This window comes from Dipodomys ordii, unplaced genomic scaffold (assembly GCF_000151885.1).
Source record: "Dipodomys ordii isolate 6190 unplaced genomic scaffold, Dord_2.0 Scaffold26, whole genome shotgun sequence".
Taxonomy (NCBI): Eukaryota; Metazoa; Chordata; class Mammalia; order Rodentia; family Heteromyidae; genus Dipodomys; species Dipodomys ordii.
In genome coordinates, this window is record NW_012267242.1 from 11,801,495 (window position 1) to 11,811,196 (window position 9,702).

Sequence of the window (9,702 nt, forward strand, 5' to 3'; positions counted from 1 at the left end):
TACATTCCCTTCCCGTGCCTAACTTTGTGGGACCGCTAAGTTGTAAAGCCAGAGTTAAGATATCTTGATTGAACTGTAAGAGAATTTGGCTATAGGGTTACCTGTTTTGAACTCAGTGCCTTAAAAGATACTTTTTTTGTCAAATATTATTATTTTGTACTTTGATTTCCCTCTACTTCAGCTTTACTATTGCATTAAATGTTTGTCTACTCAGTAATACTAGAAACCTGTGACATACAAGGTGATTTCCTTTTTTATATTGATATAAAAGAAATTTACTAGCTAACTCCATTTGTTTGGTATTGAATGATAAGTAGTTTTTATATGTATTTCTAGATGTAAGTTAGTGTACATGTTTGTAAATATATATATGGATTTTCCCACTATTGTTCATTTTAGGTTCATCTCTAAATTACCTGGTATAACCTGGAAATTTTAAATTTAATGAAACACAGAGGTTTCTTTGTATCAATGAATGGGCTGAAAATGAGGAAGACAGCTTTACCTTGCCTTCTCTGTCAAGCAGTAAAGAGAAATCCAAGGGTTGAAGTCTTAGGGAGAGCCAGTGCCTGGCAGTAAAGGCAATTATTGCCAAGTGCTGGTGGCTCATGCCTGTAATCTTAGCTACTCAGGAGCCTAAGATCTGAGGATCAAGGTTTGAAGCCAGCTTGGGCAGACAAATCCTAGAGACTTGTATCTCCAATTAACCAGCTAAAAAGCTGGAAGTAGAGATGTGGCTTACATGGTAGAGTTCAAGCCCCAGAAAAACAACATTAAAAAGTTATAAATAAATGGAATTGATTAGCCAACAGTGTGATGACATGATGTATGTAGAAAGATTGAGAGTTCTACTTTTACTCCTGTGGAAGATACTTTGACACAAAATCCCTTATACATCCCAGCAAGTCAGAAGTCTCCCGATAAACTGTCATGGTAAAAGGAACAGAACAAACATTCTGTAATATAGCTACCTTTGAGGTTCAGAATCTGATCATTTTGACAAATGATGTTCATTTTGAGAAAGCCTGTGTGACCATGTCTTCACATTAAGATCCTTCAGGCTAGAAGATTTACAGCACAGAATGAACTTGGCCCAGAAGTTTAACAATGTGATGGCATAAGTTTTTGCCCTAGTTTATTAGAGAATTGCTGTTGTCTAGTCTTTGTGCAGCCCAAAATGGAATACATGTCAAGGCACCTGTATGCACTTTGAGCCCTTATCTATCTCCACTTTGTGTGGTGATTCTTTCCCCCTTCTAAGTTTGTACTCTTTGCTATGCCAATTTATCTAACAAGAGACCAGAATTGAGAAGAATGTGAATTGGAATTAAATAGCTTTGAGCCTCTGGTGCTGCCCTTAAAAAAAAAAAAATTAACCTCTTTAGGATTAGGGGGTGGGGTGACATTCCTAGACTCTACAGTAGCAATTTGGCTTGTTAATAGCAGGAAATTGTATTCCCTATCTCTCTCCCTTCCCCTTCCCCCTGCCCCACGACTGCTTCTGTGGTTCCATTGTTCTTATCTCACTGAGGCTTTCCCAGGCACTAGAACCTAATTAGTAGGTCATCTTTAATCCTTGGGCCTTATCTTTTGGACCCCTACTCTCCCCATTACCACATACTTTGTTTATTCTGCCGTTGATTTGTTTCTGAGAATTAATCTAGGTCACACCCTCTATGTAGCTGTGCTTCCCAGTTGGTTTGAGCATCTTGTTCTGTCAACAATAATGGTAGCCACTGTGTTCCCTGGCTTAATGGTAGCAACTCCGTTCCGTGGCTTTGCCCCGTCCTTCTGCCAAGGCCACTGTGTTTTTCAGGCAGGGGCATGTCCCTAGACTCTTCACAATGTCCTCCGTTTTCCAGGGCATCTGACAGCTTTATGTACAGAAACTTCAATTTTAGGAAAACTTAAATATCATTTCCTTTTTTTAAAATTTGCGATAGTTTGATTCTGATAAGTTTGTGTGGATGTGTGTGTGAATGAGCAGCTATGTGAATATACACTTACACAGATCTATATATACATACAATTTTCTACTGTCAGTTAAAATAAAAATGTTTCTTAATAAAACGTCAGTGTCATTGAATTCTTTTTCATTACATAGGCAAAAATTACATTTATCTTCTGATCGTATTCCTACCTTCTGCCTTCTCCTTATCTAGTGACTCCATGGCTGGGTATTCTTGACAGGCAGAACAAATTAAATCTACCCCTTTGCCTAGCAGTAGACATCTAAGAGAGGAGAATGGTAACTGAAAGTCTTATGTGGGAGTCATTGCTGAGCCAGAGTGAGGGAAACACTGAGCTCAGGGAGACTTGGAAAGAGTGGATTTGCCCTGCTGGCTTCTCAGCTATTCTTAGCTAATATGGTGTTTGCTCTCAGCCCAAATTCAGCACCCATTATTAATTATATACAAGGAGCGGTCTTATAGTAGCATAATCCCCTTGTTAGCTAGGGTTGAATAAGCTGATTAGGCCAGCTAGAGGTGCTCCCATTTAATGTATAGTGTTTTCAAATGATGTTCTATCCAGTGGCCACCAGTGGCTCATGCCTGTAATCCTAGCTACTCAGGAAGCTGAGGTCTGAAGCTCCAGGTTCAAAGCCAGCCCAGGCAAGAAAGTCTATGAGACTCTTATCTCCAGTTAACTACTGAAAAGCCAAAAATGGAGCCATGGCTCAACTATAATGCTAGCCTTGAGCAAAAAAGTTAGACAGTGCCCAGGTCCTAAATTCAAGCCCAGGACTGGTACGCACACACACACACATAAAAGATGCTTCATAGGCAATAAGGATGCTTTTCTTCAAAGATGATAATAACTGGGTACCTGGGGCTCATGCCTGTAATCCAGTTACTCAGGAGGTTGAAAGCTGAGGATCCTGGTTTAAAGCCAAGACAGAAAAGTCCAAGAAACTCATCTCCAATAAACTGCTCAGAAAATCTGGAAGTGGCGATGTGGCTCAAGTTGTAAAGTGCTAGCCTTGAGCAAAAGACGCTCAGGGACAGCACCCAGGCCCTGAGTTCAAGCCCCAGAACCTGCAAAAAGAAAAAGGAAAAAAATGGTAATAATATCAAGGCCAAAAACAAAAATGTCTGGCTTTGAGCTGGGTGCTGGTGGTTCACACCTGTAATCGTTACTCAGGAGACTGAGATCTGAGAATCCAGGTTCAAACCCAGCCCAGGCAGAAAGGCTTCCTGTGACTCTTTAACCACTCAAAAACTGGAAGTGGCACTGTGGCTCAAATGGTAGAGCACTAACCTTGAGCACAGAGGCTAAGCACAGGCCGAGTTCAAGCCCCACAACCAACAGCAACAACAGTTTGGACTCAACAATGAGAATCTGATACTCTCAAAGTATATATTTAGGCTATAGGTAAATTATTTTTTGTTTTTTTTTGTGGGGGGGGGGTCCAGTCGTGGGCCTGAACTCTGGGCCTGGGTACTGTCCCTCAGCTCTTCACCTCAAGGCTAGTGCTCTACCACTTGAGCCACAGAGCCACTTCCGGCTTTTTTCTTTTTTTGCTTATGTGGTGCTGAGGAATCGAACCCAGGGCCTCATGCATGCAAGGCAAGCGCTCTACCACTGAGCCACCTTCCCGGCCCAGTAAATTTTGGTAAATACATATAATGAATAAATATGTATATATGAATTACAAGGTACTTCTGAGAGGTACCTTACAAATGTATATGTGATCATTGCTATACTGAAGGAAGAGAGCAGGAAAACTTGAGAAACAAACTAAGTTTGTTTGAATTAAAATCCTAGGGGCTGGGAAGGTGGCTCAGTGGTAGAGCGCTTGCCTTGCATGCATGAGGCCCTGGGTTCGATTCCTCAGCACCACATAAGCAAAAAGAAAAAAGCCGGAAGTGGTGCTGTGGCTCAAGTGGTAGAGCGCTAGCCTTGAGCTGTAGAGCTGAGGGACAGCGCCCAGGTCCAGAGTTCAGGCCCCACCACTGGACCCAAAACAAAACAAAACAAAAAAACAACTAAAGTTCTATATCATATTCCTAAGTAATGGGGGGAAAATGAACCAGGGCTGAGAATGTGGCTTGGTGGTAGAGTGCTTGCCTTGTATGCATGAAGCCCTGGGTTACATTCCTCAATACCACATAAACAGAAAAAGCTGGAAGTGGTACTGTGACTGAAGTAGAAAGTGCTAGCCTTGAACGAAAGAAACTCAGGCCCTGAGTTCAAGCTCCAGGACTGGCCAAAAGAAAGCCCCATGAACTATGGTGACTTTGCTGGGTCTTAAACTCTGGGCCTAGATGCTGTCCCTCAGCTCTTCAGCTCAAGGTGAGTACTCTACCACTTGAGTCACAGTGCCACTTCTGGCTTTCTGGTGGTTAAGTGAAGAGTCTCATGGACATTCCTGCCTGGGCTGGCTTTGAACCATGATCCTCTGATCTCAGTCTCTTGAGTAGCTAGGATTACAGGCATGAGTTACCAGCCCCCAGCACCACTAATATTTTCTTTGTGACGAGATTCCTCTACTCCTAGATTGATAGAAAATGCAGAAGATGTTGGGCACCAGTGGATTACATTTATAATCCTAGCCAATCAGGAAGCTGAAAAAATGAGGATTGAGATTCAGAACCAGCTGGGGCAGAAAAAAAGCTAGAACTAGAGGTATAGCTGAAGTGATAGAAGGCCAATTGTGAGTGAGAAAGCTGAAGAAGAGCTGAAGACCCTGAGATAAAGCCATAGTACCAGCACAAAAGAAAAGAGGAAAAAAGACTGGAATGGGAGCAACCTGGTGATAACTATGAACACCTTAGGCAAGACATCCAGGAGGCATGAGAAAGATGAGAGGGGACCTTTGAGCAAAAACACGATGCTGTTCAATTTATGAAAGATTATTATAAAGAAAAGTAATAATCTGGGCATCAGTGGCTTTCACCTATAATTCCAGCAACTCAGGAAGCTGAGATCTGAGGATCCTGGTTCAAAGCCAGCCTCACTAGGAAAGTCCTGAGACTCTTACCTAAAATTAGCCACCAAAATTCTGGAAATGGAACTGTGGCTCAAGTGGTAGAGTACCAACCTTGTGCAAAAAAAAAGTAAGGGAAAGACGGGTGCTGGTGGCTCACACCTGTAATCCTAGCTACTCAGGAGGCTGAGATCTGAGGATCATGGTTCAAAGCCAGCCCAAGCAGGAAACTCCGTGAGACTCTTATCTCCAATAAACAACTAGAAAACCAGAAGTGGCACTGTGGCTCAAGCAGCAGAGCGATTGCCTTGAGCTGAAGAGCGCAGGGACAGCGCCCAGGCCCAGAGTTCAAGCCCCATGACTGACCAAAAAAAAAAAAATTAAGGGAGAGCATCCAGGCCCTTCATTTCAAACCAACACTAGCAAATAAATAAGTATGGAAGAGTCAGGCATGGTGATACAAGACTGTAATCTAAGCACCTTCATTATTTTAAGCATGTCATCTTCACCCTGTTGGAATCCTAATACACCTAATAAAAGGTAGTTGATCTTCTGAATTTTTTTTTAATTTTTTTAATTTTTTTTTTGGTCCAGTCATGGGGCCTGAACTCTGGGCCTGGGCGCTGTCCCTCAGCTCTTCAGCTCAAGGTTAGAGCTCTACCACTTGAGTCACAGCGCCACTTCCAGTTTTTTTCTTTTTATATAGTTTTTTTTTTGTTGTTGTTGGTCCTGGGGCTTGAACTCTGGGCCTGGGCGCTGTCCCTCAGCTCTTCAACTCAAGGCGAGCGCTCTACCACTTGAGCTACAGCGCCGCTTCCCAGTTTTTTTTTTCTTTTTGCTTATGTAGTGCTGAGGAATCGAACCCAGGGCCTCGAGCATGCAAGGCCAAGCGCTCTACCACTGAGCCACCTTCCCAGCCCCAGATCTTCTGAATTTATAAGTCTCATATTTTACCCATGCACTTGAGGCTAGCTGTTATATGTATAAGCTTAAATTCACTGTTTGTTTTTGTTTGTGTGTGTGTGTGTGTGTGTGTTGATCCTGGGGCTTAAACTCAGAGCCTGAGCACTGCCCCTGTTTTTTTGTTCAAGTATACTGCTCTACCACTGAGCCACTGCTGAACTTCCAGCTTTTTGGTGATTAATTGGAGACAAAGAGTGGCCTCGACTTTCCTGATTAGGCTGGCTTTGAACCTCAATCATCAGATTTCAACTTCCTGAGTAGCTATGATTAGAGACATGAGCCACCAGCGTCCAGATTTAACCTTAAATTCTTATGACTCAACATTTCTGAAGAATCAAATGCTGGATAATGTAGTAAAGGGTGACTCACACCTGTGTGTTTGAAGGCATGGAATGGTGGCATCAGGAACAACAACTGATAGTAATAGCTCAGGCCCTTGTGACTTAGCTCCTGAAGAACTCAATATGTTAAACAGCTTTTCAAGCCCTGTGACTTGGGAACCTTTTGTGTGTCAGGTCCCCAAAGCCTTTTTCAAGCTGATAGGCCCTGTCTGCTGGGGAGCTGGTTTCTCCATAACTAGAATACTTCTGAGAAATCAGCTTAGAAATCCCCAAGGATGACAACGCTATCCTCCGGTTGGCACTTCCCCCTAGTACTGGGGATGGAACTCAGGGCCTTGTTCATGCTAGGCAACTGCTCCACCACCTGAGGCATACCCATACTTTTTGTTTTCAGATTGTTTGTGAGCTATGGTCTTGACTTAGTTTGTCAGGGCTGGCACAGAAATCCTCTTGCTTCCACCTCCTGAGTAAATGGGATTGCAAGCTAGAACCACCATGCCCTGACAATTCTAGTTTTCTTTTCTTTTTTTGGTTGGTTGTGGGGTTTGAACTCTGGGCCTGGGCGCTGTCCCTGAGCTCTTCAGCTCAAAGTGAGCGCTCTCCCACTTGAGCCACAGCGCCACTTCCAGTTTTCTGGTGGTTCATTGGAGATAAGAGTCTCACGGACTTTCCTGCCTGGGTTAGCTTTGAACCATGATCGTCAGATCTCAGCCTCTTTCGTAGCTAGGATTATAAGCATGAGCTAAGGGCACCCCACTCCAATTCTAGTTTTCTACAGACACATTTGTTGTTTTGTTTTTGCTAGGCACCTAATCTCAGAGCCTCAAGTTCTCAGTCTTCTTGCTTAAGGATAGTGCTCTACCACTTGAACCACATTTCCACCTCATTTGTTGCTGGTTATTTTGGAGAAAAAAGTTTCTTGAACTTTTTCCCAGGCTGGCTTTGAACCTCAATCCTTTGGATTTCCAGCCTCCTGAGCAGTTATAATAACAATTGTGAGCCATCAGCCCCTGGCTAAAGATATGTTTATCTTTCCGTCATCCACAATAATAATTTCTTGAATTCATCCCCTTTATTCACTATTGTAATCTATCAGGAGGAAGTATCTCACGAGTATAGTGAATTACATACTTGGTAGTATTGTACTTTGAGGCAAATAGCAGGGTTTGTTTGTTTGTTTTTTTGCCAGTCATGGGGCCTGAACTCTGGGCCTGGGCACTGTCCCTCAGGCTAGCGCTCTACCACTTGAGCCACAGCGCCACTTCCAGCTTTTTCTGTTTATGTGGGGCTGAGGAATCGAACCCAGGGCCTCATGCTTGCAAGGCATGCACTCTACCACTGAGCCACCTTCCCAGCCCTTGTTTGGGTTTTTGTGAGGCAGAGTAAAGCTGTCCTTGAACTCACAATCCTCCTAACTTCCCTAACAGCTGTGATTAAGGCATATACTACCATGACTGGCTAACTAACTTAACTGAGGTTTTTATTTTGCAGTTCTAGGAATCCACCTAGGGTCTTGCACATGCTCCGGAAGCACTCTACCATGAAAACAGATCCCTAGACTGAAGTACGTAATTTAAATATTTATTTATATAGTGTTTCACAAACCTCTATTAGTATATGTTCTTGCCAGGCCTGGTGGCTCATGCCTATAACCCTAGCTACTCAAGAGGTTGATATATGAAGATATCAACCAAAGCTCAAAGCCAGCCCGGGCATCTCCAATTAAACACCAGAAAACTGGACGTGGGGCTGTGGCTCAAGGGGTAGAGAGCTCACCTTTAGCTGAAGAGCTCAAGGATAGCGCCCAAGCCCAGAGTTCAAGCCCCACAACTGACAAAAAAAAAAAGGTATATGTTCTCTCTATTCCTTACAAAAGAAACTGCAGGGCTAGGAATGTAGCTTAGTGGCAGAGTGCTTGCCTAGCATGCATAAAGCCCTGGGTTTGATTCCTCAGTATCACGTAAATAGAAAAAGCTGGAAGAGGCTCTGTGGCTCAAGTGATAGAGTACTAGCCTTACAAAAAAGAAGCTCAGGGACAGTACCCAGGCCCTGAATTCAAACCCCCTCACTGAGCCCCTTCACAGGTGACTTCAGTGATAGAATGCTTTCCTTGCATGAATGAGGCCCTGAGTTCAATTCCTCAGCACCATATAGGCAGACAAAGCTGGAAGTGTGGCTCAAGTGGTAGAGTGCTAGCCTTGAGCTGAAGAGCTGAGGGACAGCGCCCAAGCCCAGAGTTCAGGACCCACGATCAACAAAAAAAAAATAAAATAAATAAAAGGGGCTGAGAAGGTGGCTCAGTGGTAGAGTGCTTGCCTTGCATGCATGAGGCCCTGGGTTCGATTCCTCAGCACCACATAAGCAGACAAAGCTGGAAATGGCGCTGTGGCTCAAGTGGTAGAGCACTAGCCTTGAGCTAAAGAGCTGAGGGACAGTGCCCAGGCCCAGAGTTCAGGTCCGACGACTGGCAAAATAAATAAATAAATGAATGAATGAATGAATGAATGAATGAATGAAACTGTCTAGGAGAGTTAGTTGAATTACTAACATCACATACAAAGCAAGTAGTAGGGCTGTTTTTTGTTTGTTTTGGTCAGTAGTGGGGCTTGAACTCAGGAACCAGGCTGTCCCTGAGTTCTTTTGCTCAAAGATAGCCTTGTACCACTTTGAGACAGTGCCACTTTCAGTTTTCTGGTGGTTAATTGTAGATAAGCATCTCATGGACTTTACGGCCCAAACTGGCTTTGAACCACGATCCTCAGCTCTCAGCCTTCTGAGTAAATAGGATTACAGGCTTGAGCTACCAGTGCCTGGCCCATTATACTTAATACAACATAGGAGTTTCTATTGGCCCTGAGAGTCCAGCTAAGACACTAAGGCCAAGAGAAGTCACCATAGTCATATGTACTAATAAATGACCATCTTTTACAATTAAATTACAATCAGGACTTTATCTGTAAATTGCTGCTGCTCGCAAAGAATTACAACACTAAATTTCTACTGCATATATACTTGACCTCAGTATGTCTGGATTGAATCTACAGATTCAACTAGCCACAGGTCAAAAATACTTGGTGGGAAAAAACTGTCTTTGCTGAATATGTGGACTTTTTATCTCTTGCCATTGTTTCTAAACAATACAGTATTAACAGCAGTTTACATAGTATTTATATTACATTAGGGATTATTGTTTTGAGAGATTATGATTTTAATCAAGAGATGCTTTAAAGTATGCTGAAGTATATACACATAGGTTATATACAAATATAATGACTTTTTTTTTTTTGTCGGTCATGGGGCCTGAACTCTGGGCCTGGGCACTGTCCCTCAGCTCTTCAGCTCAAGGCTAGTGCCCTACCACTTGAGCCAAAGCGCCACTTCCAGCTTTTTCTGCTTATGTGGTGCTGAGGAATCAAACCCAGGGCCTCATGCATGCAAGGCAAGCACTCTACCACTGAGCCACCTTCCCAG